The 19489-nt window shown below is 41.7% G+C and overlaps 1 protein-coding gene across 4 annotated transcripts in view; it reads left to right on the forward strand.

The window, feature by feature from the left end:
* The window catches only part of LOC100652294, a 122668-nt gene that overhangs the window by 89229 nt on the left and 13950 nt on the right, over nt 1-19489 (forward strand). The gene's annotated exons all lie outside the window — the stretch shown is intronic.

Below are 19489 nucleotides of genomic sequence, written 5' to 3' on the forward strand. Positions count from 1 at the left end.
TGCCTACTGTCAATTGTCCCATAATTTAAATAAATCGAATAAATGGACAAAGTGGCCAATTAGAGTAGTTGCTGCTTGCTGCTTTAACGCATTATTCTCTCTTTCTCGCGGTGTCTTCGGCCCCTCTCCCCCTCCCCTCCCCACCCCGGCCCTCTTCTTGCCCCTCGTGTTACAATGTCTCATCGCTGGATCATCTTTTAGAGTCTCCTTCGAACGAGGGAAGTGCTTTCCTTCGCCCTCCTATCCATCTCGGTTCCTACCTCTCTGGACTCTCCGCGACTTCTCTTCACCACGTTGTTCCACGTTCACGTTACCCACCACCTTGCATTTACGTGCGCTCTTCAGAGCGCCGTTTACGCCACAGATGACTTAACCATCGGCGAGCGTGTGTGCAGCGTGTCGATGCAGTCGCCACGATAGTTTATCGCTTCCGTCGTTTCCTCTCCAACGACGTTCTCCAACAAACACCGTTTCTTTAAATTTACATTAGAATACGATTGTTTATGTCATCTTCTCGCGACGAATTTGCTTATCGAAGTAAGTCATTCCTTTTTTGAGAACGCGATGTCAATCGTGTACTCCATGAGCTGGTAGTTGCAATAACGTGCAATAGAATCAAGAAAAGAGTAGCGCGATTCGAGATACATCAAATTGTCGTTTTCAATCATTCAATGATGATCTTAAATGTCTAGTACGAAGAGAGTTCATTTTCGTTAATTTCTTGATTGCGGTTAACTCGCTCGTGAACTAAAATTTCTTGAAAACAGGTGAAACGAATCTGTGAAATTTTCATAACGATCAGGTGAAAAATCATTTTTTAAATGCAAAGATACGTATTTAATATCACAAGCAAATAAAGGGATAGATTTGGTAACACGAGTATAATCGTTTATCATTTTTCTTGCTTATAGTCTTTATATATTTATACATCGTTCATGAAGGTAAACGCGTTACAAATGCGATCGAAAAGTCTGCGAGATATCAAGTCGCTGTCAGTGCATGTAGTTTCGTTATCTTGATCTTTATTACGTAGTCAACGATGACAAGATATTACGAGGGATTCGAAGATCCCTCGCTCTGTAAGCAATTGTTCCACGTTTATATACGACTACCATTCCCTGGATGTACAAACGAAGCTTAATTGATTATCCGCGACCCGCTGGCCCTCGACTCGCCAGCCTTCGATTACGGTCCGCATCGAAATTTCAGTGAACACGCGTTACGTAGAATGGCACGGACGGGCTTTAAACAATTACAAGCAATTTACGACTGGAACAATTACCGCCGACATCCGTGAACCACGTCTGCCGTGCTGCACCTGTTCGACAATCATTTACGACGGATGGTTTAACAGGCACGATGATACGCGCGGTCATTAATTCGTATCAAATACAATTTAATTAACAGATCGCCGACTTATCCCGTGCATCCTTCTGTTGCATTAATATACCGAACATCCGCCGAAAATTGTCCCGGTTACGTACAGTTAGTGCGCGATAAGCATTAATTGAACAACTCCGTGCCACTTTAATGTTCTTTACGATCATGTTACGTAGTTCGTGTAGTACGCACGTTTCAAATATCGATTCTCGACACGACGTAAAATTCTATTAATCCAGATAAGAGTTTCCAATCGATGCACGATTTTACTCGTTGTCAAGGCGTATAAGTAACTAGACACGGGAGAAAAATGAAAATCGTGTTCCACATCGTATATCTGTCCGCTTTCCAAGAAAATCTCATTAACTTCGTGTTACGGTGATTAACAAATCAGACCCGCGAAGGATTTAATCATCGTGCACACACGGAGGAGAAGGAGGAGGAAAAAATTCTATTCGATCGGCGGGGTTGCACGTTCGTCGACCGGGATAAAAATGCACCGTATTAAGCGGCCAATTATGCGAATCTGGCTCATCTCGGCGAACGAACGGCTGTGTAACGCATGTCTGGAAGGTAGATAAGGTACCCTCGTAGAGGTTCTCGTACACCTACGTGGGCTGGCAGTCAAGCCGAGCCAGCCGACCAGGCAAATAACAAATAAAGCATAAACGGGAGCTACAATAAATAACTGGTGCACCGCGTTCTCTGCATATACTCGGAGCCACGGACCCTTCGGGGCCTTATTTCTCTTTCTTTCTTTCTCCATAGTCGTTTCTCCCTACCATCGTTCCCCGACGTTCCACCACCCCCACCAATGGGCCCCCCTTTAAGGACCATATATATGTCATAACGCAGTCGCCAAGAGAGCAGCCAGGCTTTGAGAAAAATCGTTCCTGACTTATGCGGTTGCCGTGAAAACGGATTTAGGGGACCACTCTCGCTTCCTTTTATTTGAGGAGCTGCATTTTTAAGGAATTACACCAGTCCCAAAAGCTGCTCGCTCCGGAAGAATGTAGTTCTGGGATGAAATGTGAATGACTAGTAGGATTTTCGGTAATCTTCTCCTTTCTGACATGCAAGTTTATTTATAGATTGGTTTATGCGTACACGGTGACAAATAATTCGTAAATTATTTAGTGTTTGAAAGGAATGTTTCACATGTAACATGAGTTGACGTAGAATTGTATCGACGATAGATTTGATGTTAGTTTAGTATAGGTAGACGTGCAAGGAACATGCGAAGGTTAAGTTTCATTTTTTAAACAGTATCGCATATTTTTCACACATGCTGTACTAGTATCTTGTATTCTAACAGTACGTATACGTTCCCAAGTATTAGATAAACCAAAAGTTGACGTATACGTTCTCTGTAGTATAGAATTATGTTTATCCTTAACGAAAAAATTGAAATGATCGAGGAAATACCATTTTCCTATTAATAAAAGATATTTCGTACTACATATATACCAAAAAATGCTCTCAATTTTTGTGCAGTATTTCTGCAATTTGTCATTCCTATAAAACGATATTAAATTATGTATACGAAAATAACCAATGTTATTTCAACATTAAAATGTCCAAAAAGTGTTGTATAAAAAGTATAACAGGTACAGCAATTTATATGATAATATATTACACTATTTGTGCTAAAAAATAATTAGTACAAAAAATACTCTAATTTCAATATTACAAAATGAAAGATTAAATATACAAGACAGTCAAGAAATGATTGCTTAAGCAGCTCGATATTTAACAGGGACACCCCGGAACATGGAAGCGAATTCCATGGTTGATTAAAAACATCTCCGAGAAATATCTACGGGCGCCAGCCATTACTCGAAAAAGGGGGTTGAAATTCAACGAATTAACGGTTAAGTAAATATTTGACAAGTAGATACCGGCGATTTCTTGTCGCTGGTTTCCTTCTCGCCTGGCTCTCTCGCGCCGGCCCCTCTCCGCATAATTGGTTACAGATGCATTATTCTTCGGCTCGGCTCGTTTCGCAGCCCATGCATAAACATTAAACTCTTACGACATGGGCGTCGTTCCTCTATTTTTTTTATTCTCCTTCTCTTTTCTCCAACCCTTTTTTCTCTCCCTTTTACCTTGGCCCTCGGACCGATTGTGTTTCTAATTTCGCTAACACTCGTGAACCGTCTGGGACTGATTGAAATTCCTTGCGACTGTTTGAGGAGGACCGCGTTCGAGATCTTTGACTCGGTTGGCCCCGAGGTGGATGCGGCGCGATAAAAAATAATTAAAGACCCTTTTGATCTCGCCAGCCACAGGAGATCGTAAATTCAAATGCACTTGGTATATCGCAAAACGTAGACAGCCTCTGTGTTCAACAAATTTATAATTCATCTATAATTTTATTTCAATCTTCGTACTCTCTTAGAACGTGAACATACAGAGCGGTAAGCGGCAAAGCAAGTGATGGCACAACCAATGCCAATGCTCTGCATGCCAATATCGTTACTAACCGCTTATCTGTATGTTCACAGCCTTGGTCGCAAAAAAAAAAAAAAATCGAAGTGGGACGAATTAATGAAACTCTCGCCGAAAATCTCAGACGTGTTTCGTTCATTGTCAACGAAGTAAAAAGAATTCGGAGAAGGGACAAGGTGAGCGAGGGTAGAACAGCGAATTTCACTGTGGAAGCGAAACAATGCGGTCGAGTTAGATGCATAGTCGGTCCCCTGGGAAAAAACTGCTCGAAAGCCAGGCAGATTGGAAATTTTATTATTTATATTTGAAATTTATTATCGCCCTGACTGGCCTGGTCGGTCCCCTTCTCGTTCACCGGTATTCTTTCCGCGGCGTCCGTGTTCCCTCCCCTCGTCAGCCGCTTCTCGCGCCGTCTCGTCGCCGGCCTAATTTATCGTTCCTCAACTTTTTATTAATTTCTTACTGCTCGCGGAATCGCGATCGCATTAAAAGGAACGTCCACGGCCGCTGAACGGTCACCGAAATGCATCGGTACACAAACGGAATGCCGTCCCTAATTTTTCGCTCTTCTCCATCCTCCCCCGTGTCCTCTTTCCTCTCCTCGTTCTCCTGTGCCGCGACCGCGAGGATCCTCCTCGTTCCGTTCTTTCAGCGCACGGTGTCCGCTGATCCCCTTACTAGCCTTTGGCCCATCGATGCTATCGGGCATACCGCCAAAAGAAACACATTTTTCCGCAAAATGCCGCACTGGTGGCGCTCCACCCACCCCCTCTTTCACTTCTCGTAAAAACGGATCCGGTTGGAAATTCCACGCGCGGATCATCCCGCTATTTCATTCGACTATGTCCACCCGTTGGGACTTTCTGGAATACGGTCGAATCAAATTAAATCCGCGGCATAGGTTGCACAGTTCTCCGTGGATAGCTGAAATCGCGGATAGTAACTGTGTATCTATGATGAAATTTACTTCTTGATCACCTATTAACGAGAATAAGTAAGGACGATGTATACGAGCCGCTTATTTGTCTAATCAGTTAATTGGATAAAACAGAAACTAAAGAAGATCGATGAAATTATACGCGTGTAAGGCAATCAGCATCGATCAAAGCTCGCTAACGTTTTAAGAATTTCAAAAAGCGAAGAGTTAACCACTTGATCGGCTCGCACGCTATATATTATCGATAGAATTAGATTCTTTTATTATAAAAATATAACAGAATACTATTAAAAATAACGCGACGTTATATTGAAATCGTATAACGAGTTTCCACTGGCTGAGGCTAAAAAAACTCGATCGGAGATACCGGTTTCAAGGTTCGCGACAGCTCGAAATTAGAAGGATCGATTAGTTAATCGACTGCGCGGTGAGATAAAGTCGTGTATTCTTGGCGGCCGAAAAATCGCGAAACGTCGGCCAGGAAAAAACGAGGACAGGCAAAACCGAAACGAAGCATGATGTGGATGAAACGGGGCAGAGGGGCGTGTTGCACATGATCTGAAATACGCTTGATCGTAGAAGGGGGTTAGAAGAAGGCGTGAAGGGGGCGAAGTATCGTTTGATCGAGCAACGATGGATTCCTGAGTTTCGAGGACGGCATGCGATTGCCAATCGTTTGTTTCCCGATACAAAGGCGATCGGGGCCAATCAAGCGGCCAACTAACATTGCGGCATTCGCACTTGCTTTCGCAATTCCCTTTTCGAACTCGCCACTTTTATTGCCAGATATCTTAGTCCCTGTTACTCTCAACCCCCGCTCGCCTCCCTGGTCTGCCCTCGCGTTAATTATAGCGAAGGAACGGAGAAGCAAAGAAATAAAACTATTAGGTTGCTCGAAAAGCTTGTATAGCGTTCAATAGTTAATATATCCTACGTCAGGATAGCTTTTGGTAGAATTCCTCGTTTGGCAGAATTGGAAGAAATTTATCATGAACGCACTGCGGATTTTTATGCAGATTCATGCCTTTGAGAGTATACAATTGATTTTTTTGGCAGCGAAGATACAGACTTGTTTCACCTACCAAATATAGAAAACATTATACTTCGGATATTTTATATAGTCTTTTTTCATATTGTGCGATCTTGTATCTTCAAATGTATAAAAATTTGCAGTGCCCAATACTGAGAACCTCCATCAAATATATCGTTTCTCGTTCGAAAGACTGACCAGTTTCGATTGGTTAAAAAGGTTTCGGTTCTCCATAAGACGACATTTGTTGGAACGTTCAACTGCCGGACGACGGCAGCGCAGTGGTTAGCGCGTTAGGGTACGAATGTTCGGAACCCGGGTGTTCAAATCCCGTATTTTTCCAAAGTCCGATTTCTCGGACTCATAGCGTGCCTCTTCTCCTAAAGGGAGTCGGGAATGTGGTGGTCGTCAGTCAACTTAGCGCCTGTGTTAACTGCCAATTTGGCACATATCATGGCGGAAGCCCACTATTGTTTGCTGAGTGTTGATTCTCTTCATGGCTATTAAATATTCCTATTTTCGAATGTGGAGAACCGCCGGATGAAAATGCCACCCGTAAAGAGAAGAAGAGGTGGGTCCCCCGCTCTCCCTTTTATATGCTTTAAGGGACTTTTATCAACCAATTGGTTAATTGTGTTGGAACGTTCAACTATAACATAGTCTCTTGCTTTTATTAAATTTTTCAACGGTGAAGAAATTAGAATAGTTGTAAGACTTGAAAGCTTGCATTAACTGCTTCGGGGAATTGGCATTGAGAAAGACAAATGATTCTTTGAAGAAGTGAAGAACAGCTTGATTAGTAGGAAGACATCGAAAGAAACTATATATTATTCAATAAAATATTGATTTTGTGAATCCTCTTCCATATCACTTCGATTTTCACATTCGTCTTTTTTGTCTATACATTTCTTTAAATAATCGTCTTAAAGTCAGTCTATCATGTCGCTCTATCATGTTTAGCAAAGCTCCGCTTTTCTTCTCTCGAATGATGCACCAGTATTCTTCGTAATGGCGATCCTCCTGTTGTTTTAAACTCTCGTAAGTTCTCTTCAAATTTTTCTTACAAATTTTCCAAACAGCCCAACATCTTTCTTATCTTCGCTACTTTTCTTCCTCAAGTTATTCTCGAGCGGACAAAAGACCATCAAATGAGGGGAATTTCACGTTGCTGCGATAAGCATGATAGTTGGCCGGCACGATAATCGACTGTATCGAGAAGAAACATCGAATCCGTCTTAACGGGGAGCGAACCACCGTGCGCGGCTGAAAATTATTCACGATTATTCACTCTGCGGATGCCTAGGAATTGGCGCGAGATTTCCATTCGTAATCGATCGACAGACGTATCATTACGTTCGCGTTTCTCCTTTTACAGCGCGTTTTCAACGGCCGCGGTCGAGCCAGAGGAGCCGTTTAATTACATACTTAAATATTTATACGCGCGGGAATATAAATCGAATCGATTCATAAAAGGCGAGCCAGCATGCTCTCGAACGTGGCCCAGGGAAACAAGACCATCGTCGAAGGACCGCGATCCTTTGGATGGTTGCTCGTGCGCAAAAAAGGGGCGAAAACGAAAGAGATAGACAAGAGAGGAACGAGAAGACCAGAGATACCCCATGGTCCAACTATATCCTTCTCTTGCTTCCTGGCATCTCCCTTCTTCTCCCGTTTGGCTGCTCTATTAATTAGCTCGCGGCAGCTCGTTCTCCACTCTGTTAATTTACTCGAGAGGGGGAGGGGGCGCATTTTATTTTTCGTACGGGCCTGAGAGTCGTCGATCCTCCGCGTCGGTTAGCTCCTCAATCCGGCTCTATTAATTAGCCGGGGCCCTTTTTTCCCCGCGGCCAGGCCCCGTAAGACCCGTCGAATCCCGTCAGGAAAAAGGGAACGCCGGACAACGAGAAAAAGAACGCGCGCGCGGCCAGCGTCCGTCTCGGATTCCAGAATCACCGGAAAGGGAGAAGAAATATTCCGGTTTCGAGCAAAACGATCCTTCTCTCTCTCTGCCCCGACCCTGTTCGCGAATCCCTCAGCGTTTTCGTTGGAACTCCAACGATCCCAGGTCGATTGTTATGCAGGCGGTTTCGTAACGCGTGGGATCCTGCTTGGACGCCCATTTCCAAGATCCACAAATGATATAATTGTATGACTAAGTAGGTCTGATATTAAATAATCATTTACCAGAACAATTTATTAGGGGGCAAATATGTCCATATCAATTTATTTAGCGTACTGGTGCTTGAAATTATTCTTATATTCTACTTATGAAACTGTATGATAGTTTAATGTTCCTTGCGTACATGAAAAGTGTAACTATACTATAATCTTCGAAAAATGATAACATTACGGTGTACTCCATAATATTGTGCCAATGTGTTCTTAATACGATGGGAAAATCATTTAACAATTGTCTCGTATTCATTGATACCATAGACATAATGTAAAAGTACTTATCTGCTGGTAATTGCTGTCGAAGATACTACAGTAGAATTCTGTTTATATGGACTTTTGAAAGAACAGATAGTTTTTTTAATTGGAGATCATACACTGAAAGTGATCCTCCCACTGTTTATGATTTTTCTTCTTATACTAGGAATCCACACGCAAACAAGTAGATTCAGCCTCTAAAAGTCCATCTAATCGGACAGTACAGTTTCGTTCAAATAAATGTCATTTATATTGGAGCTCTCCCTTCGTACTGTGAAATATTTTTACCAAGAATCGCTCGGCATTTCGCAAAGAAAGTATCATCCCTTTGAATTCTTTCCGTTTAAAATGCGATTTTTTTTTGTTATAGTGGGAAATAGAAATCGAGGTTAGATACACCAAGCAGTTTTGAACCGATATGGGTGGATTCGTACAAAGGGGCGATTTGTCAAACACTTTAACAGCTGCCGTACGCCGACAGCATTATGGAGAGGAGTGTATTATCGATTTTCACGAAGTAATTCAGACGCCATGCTCGTCCAGCCACGCGGAAAGCGCTTAATCCGAAACCCTTCGAACAGTTTTGCACACGTTAAACCGCATAAAACGTGAAGTCTCGGGGTACACCTACGGGTTCTGGGATTTCAATTTGCAATTTTCAAGCAGAATTCTACATTCGTTCAATTAGCACGTTAAAAAACAGAAAACGAAAGCATGTTAAATACACCGCTGGTAATTTTGTTTAATCATTTCCTCAATCTTCTACTCTGATTTCATGGTTTGTCTTCGTTTTCGTTGTATCTCTTTAATGAACCGAGCAGATGAATCGCGTGTTCGTATGAAGACATTCGGTAGCCATGAGTCCATCGTCATGGATGAGCTTGGAACTGGAATCGAGAGAAGAAAATTACACGGTGTGTCGATCGAATCTTTCAATCCACGATTCTTCTGCAAATAAAACTCGTACAGATTCTTTTTCAAACTCTCGTTCCATTTCTTCTTTTTCCATACATTTTCCCATCTATATTGTTTACGTGTATTCTCAAACGATAAGGAGGGGATTGTTTCTTTCAAAATCGACCCAGTCGGTTTTCTTCGTTTTCGTTGGAAAAAGCGTAGCCAGAAATATACGGAATATCCGCGAGCTGTCGGCCGGCATCCGGTTGACTATTTCGAGAATATAATCGCGAAACGGGAGGAAAAGGGGTCGGAAGATCGCGAGCCGCTCTTGGAAGAAAAGGGGCAAACTCCGTTGAGAAAGTGTTTTTCTGCGTTTTACTGGATTACTCGGTATACCTTCGTTCTTTATCCACTGTACCAGACCAAGTAATGGGCCATTTCGTTCATTTTAAGCACGCGATGACAGGCCAGCTACCAAGAAACAATTTCGTGTACCATATATGAACCACGTACTTGAAATTCATGATTCTTTTCTGATTACTGTGCTTGCTATGGAACATTTTTATTCGCTACGTGAATTTTCATTTGCTCTCTACCGTGTTCGAACTTCGCCATTCTTCTCTGAACACCACACTTGGTATGGAAGATTTTTATCCATCAAATGAAATTCTTCGTAATGGAAATTTAGAATGAATTTAAAGGAATGTATCTTTACGAAGTTGGTAATTTATTGAAACGTATGTACTGTTTCTTTGTTATTTATTTTTCTCAAGGGACTCGTTCTTTTGTCCATGAATTATTTGAAGTAATTTCTGCACGTTTCTAATGCATTCAACGTATTGAAAATTGGAATATATCATAGATCAAACGATGGTCTATGACTAATAAATAAATATATCAGATGTGATTCAGAATTCTACTCAAGCTCTAGAATCTCTTGTTTGCTCCGAATAGATACATAAACTCTGTCATCGTCTATTTAAAAAATAATGCCTTTGCTGTTAATTAATTTAGAATTTTTCTCTTCCTAATTGGAAAATCTTTTCCAATCTAAACTGTTCAACAGATTATCAAAAATCCGTTTCAATATCTTCCTTTACACCACCGATCATATAAAATACCATATAAAATCTAAAATCGTATAAGATCTCTTTGATCTGTAATCAATTACCAATTCTTATCTCGAGCAGTTCATTTCCTCTCCCTCTCCAAATCACATTCCGCAATGGAATCACGCTGATGGCGAGGATTCACGCAAGAAGAAACGGGAAACATCCGTAATTAAAAGATACAGATCTTAACAGTATACGGATTAATAATTCATCGCGTTATTAGTATCCATTACGCTCGAGTTTTCCTTCTGTAAGTGGTGGCCGTTCGATCGAAGAACGAAAACAACTACGTTCTCTCGATGGTCGTTTCATCAAAGAAGGAAAAAACCACGTTCCCTCGACGGTCGCATACCTTCGTTGTCCATAACTTGGCCGAATTTCCGGCCGGTGGTACGATGATTCGGGGAAGTAACCCCGTAAATCAATTTCCTCGCCGGTCGAGAAAATCACAGAGAGCGAGAGAGCGTGGCGTCGCGTCGTGTCGTTAATAAATCGAGCTTTCTTCCCGGCTTTATCCCGCGTCGTTCCTCTCGGTTCGCCATAAGTCGCTTAAAGCCGTTGCTCTTCGGCGCTTTAGTAATTCGAGTTAGCTGTTGAAGCTGGCCCTCCGCCGCCTCTTCCTCTCTCGCTTGCACGGCCGCCGACTCGTCCCGTCCTCCTCTGCCCGCCTTCTCTGTTATTTCGCGCTTGGCGAAAAGCGAGAAAAAAGAAGAGAACGTCGCACCGTCGGTGGAAACGACCGAGCAAGAGGACCGAGACCAAGACCACGAACCGCGCCGATTGTTTTAGCCCTAGGCCAAGAACTAAAACGGCCGGAGAACTCCGGAGGGTCAGGGCCGTGACAGAGGGGTCTTGCAGGGGGCACGGGAAACAACCGCAGTCGAATCGTTCGACACATCGTTCTCCCCGAGGAAATTTCGATTTCAGGGAATATTATCCGCAGCAACTTGGAATTAAATTATAATAGGAATTCCATTTCTCTGAACTTGTCCGGAGGCGAAGGTTCTTGCAGCTGGAGTGGAGTTCGTATAATAGTGATTCATCGGCTTTCTTTATCATTGTTATTTTTTAGTCATGCAATACGAAGTCAAATAAATGGATTCCATTCGAACAGAATTTAGCTGGATGAATATTGGACGACGAAATATATCAATAACTGTATCAAAATGAATTTTCGATCTTCGAAATGAAAAGATTGTACTTAGTTCTAAGATTCTTCCAGCTTATAACCAAAATTCCCTTTTTATTCCAATACATTGCATAATCGAGGCTTACCGCATTCTTCATTGATCCTCCTGCTTCAAAATAAACTCTCAATCTTCGAATTGGAAAGAATTTATCGACTGAAAGTCGATCATCCAGAAAATAGATCTGTTTTTCTTGCGATATATCACGTGATTGAGGGTTGTATCATCCTCTGTTATTCGCAGTATTCCTCAAGTATCGAATTAGAGTCATCAATTTTTCTCATTATATACCTATTTATTATTCGCATAATATGAGTTTACGTTCAAATAAATGAACTCAATATCTACACAAATAATCCACGGTATCATCTTTTTTAAACTTATAAAGTTTATACGAGAGAATGACCATCGCAACAACTACAGAGATTTTAATTAGAATTTCGTTCCAACAAATGAGATTCTGCTACGAGCTCCTTTCGAATTAATGAAACTAGTGCGTGTCTGTGAAATTGGCCAGAAGATAGGAAGAAGAGTAACGCGTGAAAATAGTGCAAACCGTGTAGGTGTTAGTGAGTCATTCGCAAAGTCGCGTGAGATGATTCTTTTATTAGCTCGTTGGTTTGATATTGCGCAAGTAGTTCAGGTGTTTCGTTTAGGGAAAATTCCGTTTGCAAAATCGATGGTTACGCTACTGTCAGCACTCAACAAGGTTTTGCAAGAGGTTCGCGAAGAATCGATCCTCTGTTTTCCCTTCGCGCTTTTTCCCCTCCATCCGTTGATGGTTTCACTGCTTCTTTCTTCTTCTTCTTCTCTATACGAGGCGGAGACAAGAGAGCGACCACGTGCCAAATCATTCGAGTGGAATCGGAGAAATTTAAAAAATATTCTAAATTTAATTACCCCGACGCCGACCCTCGGTCTTTCGAAATCGTCCGGGCTGCCAATGGCTGGTTGAAAAATAGCCGATCGACGAACCGAACGGACAAGGCACTCTGGCGGGGTAGCATTTGTATCGTTGAAAAAAAGGGAAAGAAGAAAGAAACGCCTCGAATCTCTGAACCCTATCGTCAACGAATTGTCGCATCTAAGGGAAAGATATTTGGAATCATTTATGTTTTCAACAATTAGAAGGAATATTTTTAATTTGAGCAGAAATATCAGGCAACGTTGTTAGATTTCCTGTCATATCTACATATATGAAGCACTAGTCGAAGGAAATGATTCATTAAGCAGAAAAGAGTTAAGAAGATTTAGGTCTAAAGCGAAATGTCTTGAATCATTTAAATGTTTAACATTGCAGAGGAACATTCTGAGAGTAAAAAGATTTGATAATACTATTAGAATTCTTATAATGCATAGAACTCACAAATTGAAGGAATTGAAATCAATTAAGAAAGTCCGATTGTCATCGAGTTGTCCATTTAAAGAAAATAGCTTTCAAGAGCTTTTAAGTCTTCAACAATTAAGAGAAACGTTTTCAATAAGAACAGAAATGTTTTATTGTTGTATATACATATTGTTAAATTATGCCACGTATGAAGCACAAGTGAAAGGTTGAAGAGGGAAGGATATTTAGATTCCATTGTCATCGAGTTATCGTTCGAATGATTTTGACTTGTAACAATCAGACGGAATATTTTATAGCAGGAGCAGAAACATTCGAATGCAATGAATGGAGTGCAAGTCGAAGGAAACGACTTATTATGAATTAAAGAGTTAAGAAGATCGAGTTAAAAAGCGAGAAGAAAGAAGACCGAGTCCGAGCAATGAAGAGGTCAACGAGAGCCCCAATTTCAATTTCGCTTTCCCACGCTTGCCCGTCGTCGGATCAATTCCCCGACTCCATATTTCACTTAATAACTCCACGATCAAAGAGCTCGCGAATCAAACTCCTATCAAAATCAATCGTAATATTTATCATTATTTTGCAAGAAACGAAAATTCGTCGTATGGACACGTACTTGAATACGTCGTAAGAAACACATACTTGGCCAAATTCTTCGAGTACTCGCTCTTTATTCGCACTTTAAAATTCGTTAGACATTCGCTGCGCTCTTTGAAAATTCTCTCTTACCACTGTTCACCCTCGAGAACCCTCGACCACCCTTCCTATATATCTACGCTCGCAGCCACCCTTCATCCACATTGATGCACGAATATTCTCTATATCTTCGCTATTCAGACATCATAGTTACACTTTGCCCTTGAGAGCTCTATAGATTCTAGAGTAATTCCTTCAGATTAAAATCTAATTTCCGAAAAATAGTCGCCTCTTTCTTTGTGTCTATTCATTCGCAAATGGGTCTTCTGCAGGATGCAGCTGTTATTATATTGGTGAAATGTTGATGTCGCTGATATTTATACAAATTCATATTTTTCTGAAAATAATTCACCGTCCAGTCGTAAATAATTACGCAAAATTAAATTAAATTTCTCTTTCTTAAGTTTCGAGTGGTTATTAATTTCGTCCTAGATATTAGCAGCGTTATAAATTATGTTATTAATTGACAAGATGAAAGGAAAGAGTTCTGCGATGTAAATAATTGATTCATTGGTCGTTGAAAGAGGTGAGGCTCTTTAAAGGGTTAAAAATATGAGGTTTTTCCGGAAGGAGGTGATCAGAGGAAGGGTAGATCCAGTCTGTCGTGGCTCGGAACGGAGACAGAAACGCCACCGGGCATCGATAGAGCGTGGCGGTGCACTTAATAATAGTCCTCGCTCGTTACGCACTCGTCGAACTGCCTTGTTAAGGCTAACAGCCACTCGCTCTCGGGGAATATTCGAAAGTTATCGGACACGCGATCTCGTAAATCAATGCGCGTTATGGGACTTTGTGGAACTTTGGAGCACACGCTCTAATAATTTGTCATGAATCTTCGTTTCGAGCCAGCAGCAATATAATCGAACGGGCGAAGTTATTTTCAACGCGGTGAAACTAAATTCCTTCACCAGGAAGGACGTGTTTCTTTAAAGATAATTTCGCAATTCCATCGTGACGGTTGCTTAGCCAATCTGGAACTCGTTTGGTCCGCTGCGTTAACTAATTCTCCCAATTATCTCAAGTAATTCTATTAGTCCGACAACTCGGATGTTGCCCCTGACTTCCCTGTTTCGCGTGTCGTCGCTGAGATTCTGCGATTTAATCAAAGATAATAATGGTTTCTTAAAGTTTTCTTGGAAAACCAGGGCTCTGAAATCCTGGCCCTTCATCTGTGAATCGCCAATATGTATCTTTGGCAGAAGCTAGAAGATATAATTAGAATTTTATAATATAAATATTTCTAGCCTTTGTTAATTTTGATATAACTACATTATCATGTGGAATAAAAACAAATTACTCGTTTACGAGACAGCAGGTAAAATATGATATCTTCGTATACAAGTTAGATTATATTTAGCAATATTATGGGAAAGGATTGTATCTCAAGAAACTGCTCTTAAAACTTAGAACAGCGATAAAAAAAAAAAAAAAAAAAAAGAAAAGAAAAACAAACGTATTCATTCGCAGCCTCTTCCCCCAATTACCCCAAAGCTGATTAATCATTTACGTCATCACCCCTGGAAAATTGACTCGGTTCAACGCTATCGTGTTTCCGTAAACAGCGTTCAATCGATCGCTCGATATTTCACCGCGGATACTATTTTATTACCGATCCATTTCGTCACCCCTTTCCTATTGCCGCTTTGGGAAATTTGTTGAATGAAAAATCGGGGTGATGGCGAACGATCGGGCATCGGATTTCGTGTTTTGACAGCGGATCGTCGATCCGTGGCTATTTTCTTTCCTCGTCTTTATCCTTCTTTTTACGTGGTTCCTAGGCCGAGTTTTTCGAAAGTCGAGCAAATGGGGTGCGCGAGGAGACAGGGCACCCTCCTCTGGCTATTTGAATTTGTAGAAAGGGTTCGATTCTGTTTATTTTTGGCAGCTAGGGTGGGGGACAGGGTGTGCGTGTATATGTGCTAAGGGGTAGGAGGATACGCTCACACGTGAATGGCCGATATTACGCGCGCGCTCTCTTCACCCTTCGTGAAAAGTTTACGCGCGTCCCACGTAAGAGTCGGATTGGGGCGGCGGCGTAGAAACCGGGGGTGAATTCGGGGGTCGCGACGATAAGTAGTACGCGTGTTTTCGCTCGAACTCAATTTACCCTCGCAACGCTGGAAACACCGGCAAAAGGGTGGCCTTTCCTTTGAAACGAAAAATCTTTATCCTTTGCCAGGATTTTTAAACGCCAGGGGCGCGTGACGAACCCCTTCGAATATCGCGCTAATAGGTACGCGTAGTTTGATAGATGTACTCTCCGTTTCTTTTTACAATGTATAATATAAACCATGGATTTTTCTTCTAATTTACTGAATTTTAAACGTAAGAAATACGACTCTTGATTTAATTAAATACATGAAGATCTAAAGCTATTCATATCTTTCAACAACTTCGATATTTTCTAGTGATGATATATCGTATAAATTTGATCTTTAGTAATCAGCGAGTGCGTGACTAACTTTAGAGATTTATGCAAGTGTTTTCTGAAGATAATTAAGTGTGACATAGGCAAAGATTTGTCTCACTTATCAAATATTGTAACGAGCATTGTACTTTGCATATTTTACATATTCTTGGATATTGCGTTTAGCCATGCACACTCGTGCACTTGTTGGACGACCGTGTAGCATTGATTGCCTGCACAGGGATTAAACTGAAAGTCCTCGATGTTTCATAATTCATACACAGTCCAGTGCACTTGAATCAGCGTTAAGAAGTATTTCCATATCGCAGTTGCGTGTGTGTGTGTGCTTTGAAGAAAAAAACCAACTCGAGTCGACCGGACCGCTCGGTCAATAATTTCGGAAATCATTGTTCTCCAATATTCCACGGAGAGGTTTCCCCTCGTTAAATTTAACGCGGCCGCCATAAGTAACAGTAGAGCGAGAAAGAGAGGAAGGGGTTGGTCGACCCACGACTCCGTGAAAAGAAGGGGGCGCCGCGTAGAAAGGAGTACGGAAAGAGGGGTGGTCGGTTGACACTAAGTAGTATGTCCGTAACAGTGGCCCGAAAAATCCATACGTCCGAGGGCAGGCAGGCTAGATTAAAATGAAAAAAGAAAGGAGAAGGAGAGATGGAGGAAAAAAATTCCGCGCCTCGCCGGAGGGGTAAAACGATACCAGCTATACGCGACATTAATGAATGTGCCTTTAGAAACGGCCACGCCGAGGGAGGAAGAGAGAACCAGGGAGAGAAAAAAAGAGAGAGCCGCGTAGCACGTGGCTCGATTGCTTTAACGACCGTTTGTACGCGCGCGCGTTCGTTCACGCACGCTGCGCCTCACGAAAGCCTCACGAGTCGCTTAATAATCGCCGTTGATGAATAATCTCGTTTTCGGAGCATCGACGATTGTTACGCGAATTTCAACACCTCGACGAAAGGGAAGAATTTCGTCGAACGAGGTAACGAGTCCCTTACGCTCTGATTCTTGGAAATCACGCGCCTCTGTTCATACCGTGAACAGGTTGGAGAATGCGAGCAAGAATTTTGACACGCAGACGTTGGATAACTTTGTTTTCTGAGCGCCAGCGATCGCAGCACGAATTCTAACGCCTCGTAAAATTTTGTAGAATGGAGCAATATGTATAGTCTGTGACTGCGCCTTAATCGTTGGAAGTTATGCGCTTCTGTTCGTACTGTGAATTGATTGGAGGACGAAGGGAGGGATTTCGACAAGCAGGCGAACGAGTAATTCCATTTTCAGAGCATTAATGATTGTTACATGCATACACATAACTATTACTACTAACTATTACTACTAACTAGTACTACGTACTACTAACTACCATTACTTTGAACAACGAATGAAACATCTGAAGGCGGATGTGCATACACTCGTAAGAATCTATATGCATATTTAGTTGCTTCGACGTATTGAGTTCATCAGAATGACAGCCAGAACACTCATCCGCTGTAATCATAGTCTAATTCTAGAAAATCATGCGCTTCTGTTCGTATCCACATATATGAGCAAATCAGATGATAGATAGAGGAATTTTGACAGGCGGCTGATTTATTTCTAACCAATCAAGCTTTCAAGTTGCCTCTGAAGAAAATATATATGATATTCGAGGATGAACGCACACGATCTACGTAGCCTGTAAGATTGGCGAATCCACGGATATCAGAACGCCCAGATCTATAAATACTGTCTATAAATCTCGCGGTACAGCTCGCTAGTAATAATTAGGAGGAACGAGTAGACAAAGGCGGGAATAATTCTATCGGCAGAACATGAAGGGAAGCTCGTAAATTGCCGGTTGGAAAGGGAGCGTGTCCAAGAATCTCGCCAGTCCTCTGGAAAGTGCCGCGCTGCTGTCTCTTCCCTAAAGTAGGAATCGCGTTAATTATAATGGCAGCGTGTAACCGCCGTTTATTCTGGTCGCGAACGAAACTTGATTTCCAACAACGAAGAAGATTCGAAAGCAGCAGAAGAAGAAGGGACGAGCTGGTATAGCATGAAAGAAGGTGCTAAACGGATAGCACCGAGAGAAACGGGACAGCAGAATGGCGACCATAACGTAATTTTGACAGAAATAACGCCGCCGTGCTCGCTAAGAGACAATAAGTCCGCGACACTCTCTCGCAGGGGATCTTAGAATAGTTTAGTGTCCGCTGGTCTCTTCCTCTCACTGTATTCTCCATCTCTATCCTCTGTTCCACCTTCGTCCGAGACTTTCCCGTTTCGTCTGCTTGCTTTGCGTGACCCTCTTGGCGCCACGATTTTCATGGTTGCGACCGGATTGATGATTGCGCTGTATACAGACGCTGCGCCATTTTAGTTGCACCCTTTCCGGGTCAACTTTCCGCTAAACCATGGTTTGCGTACTTTCGTAGAAACTTTTAGACAACTTGGTATATTTTCTTTTCTCTCCTTTTTAGACCTAAGCACTTTTTATACCCTTTTGACGCTTACTCGGAGGAAGGTCATTCCTATTGATAATTTCGACGGGACCAACTGTTCTAAGGGAGCTTTTGAAGAACTTCGAAAGATTTCTTCTTCCTTCCCTTTAGAACCAGATAGCACGAACTCGTTTGTTATTTATCCAGTAGAAGAGAATTTTTATTGATAATTACATTGATGGTAACAACATTTTATTAAATTGTTGTTTGATAGCGTTCGAGGAAACTTTTGGCGAGCTTCGAAAGTTTTCTTCTTCTTTCTTCTTAGGGTTGAATAACATATTGTACCCTTTTGAGACAGTGGAAACGAAAAGAATCTTCCTATCGATAATTTTGAAAAGAAAAGGTCACTTTTCAACAATCGATGGAAGTTTCCTACACAGATCGATGGAAGATTAACGCGATCCTTTCTCGGAGTTTCGGAAATATTGGCGTGCAACGTCAAAATATTCCCATCGATCACGTTTCCGCACCACTCCTCCCCAGAGGTCCGTGAAATCGACGCAGCATCTCTATTCTAGCTCATTAAATCGCATCTGGCCGGTTACTCCTTTAACGGAGCCGTTTTTCCGGAAACAATGTTGTGACGAGGGCCGTCGAAAAAGGGGTAAAGAAGCCGAGAGGGGGGTTGCCCGTTGGGATTTTTTTTTGTCGGTATTTAGGACCTCTCGAGAGAGAAAAAGGAAGGAAAAGGTTCAATGGACCCTCCGCGGCTGCCACGCAGAACGGACTACGACGCAGCGGGCACTTGACGCATTATCCAAACACGCGATTTTGTAGGTTATGTTAATACGCCCCCCTCCCCCTTCTTTCTTTATAGAAACGTTCCACAAATTAAAACTACAAATTTGTTATGCAATGTTTATCATGAAGAAAAAAAAATGTTCGAATATTTTATAATTTATATTATATGTTCTATACAAAATATTCTTTTTATTACAAAAATGTCTGCTCTCTTTTACAAATTCAAATTTTATTTATAGATAATTTATAGATAATAAAACTACAGCTAATGAGAGTTTATGAGTAATACGAAAGAAGTGAGTTGCAAAAAGTTTCGGAAGCCAGGAACGTATCGACCGGGAAGATAATCATGATAATTGATGATGAATTAAATAA

This window comes from Bombus terrestris, chromosome 14 (assembly GCF_910591885.1).
Source record: "Bombus terrestris chromosome 14, iyBomTerr1.2, whole genome shotgun sequence".
Taxonomy (NCBI): domain Eukaryota; kingdom Metazoa; phylum Arthropoda; class Insecta; order Hymenoptera; family Apidae; genus Bombus; species Bombus terrestris.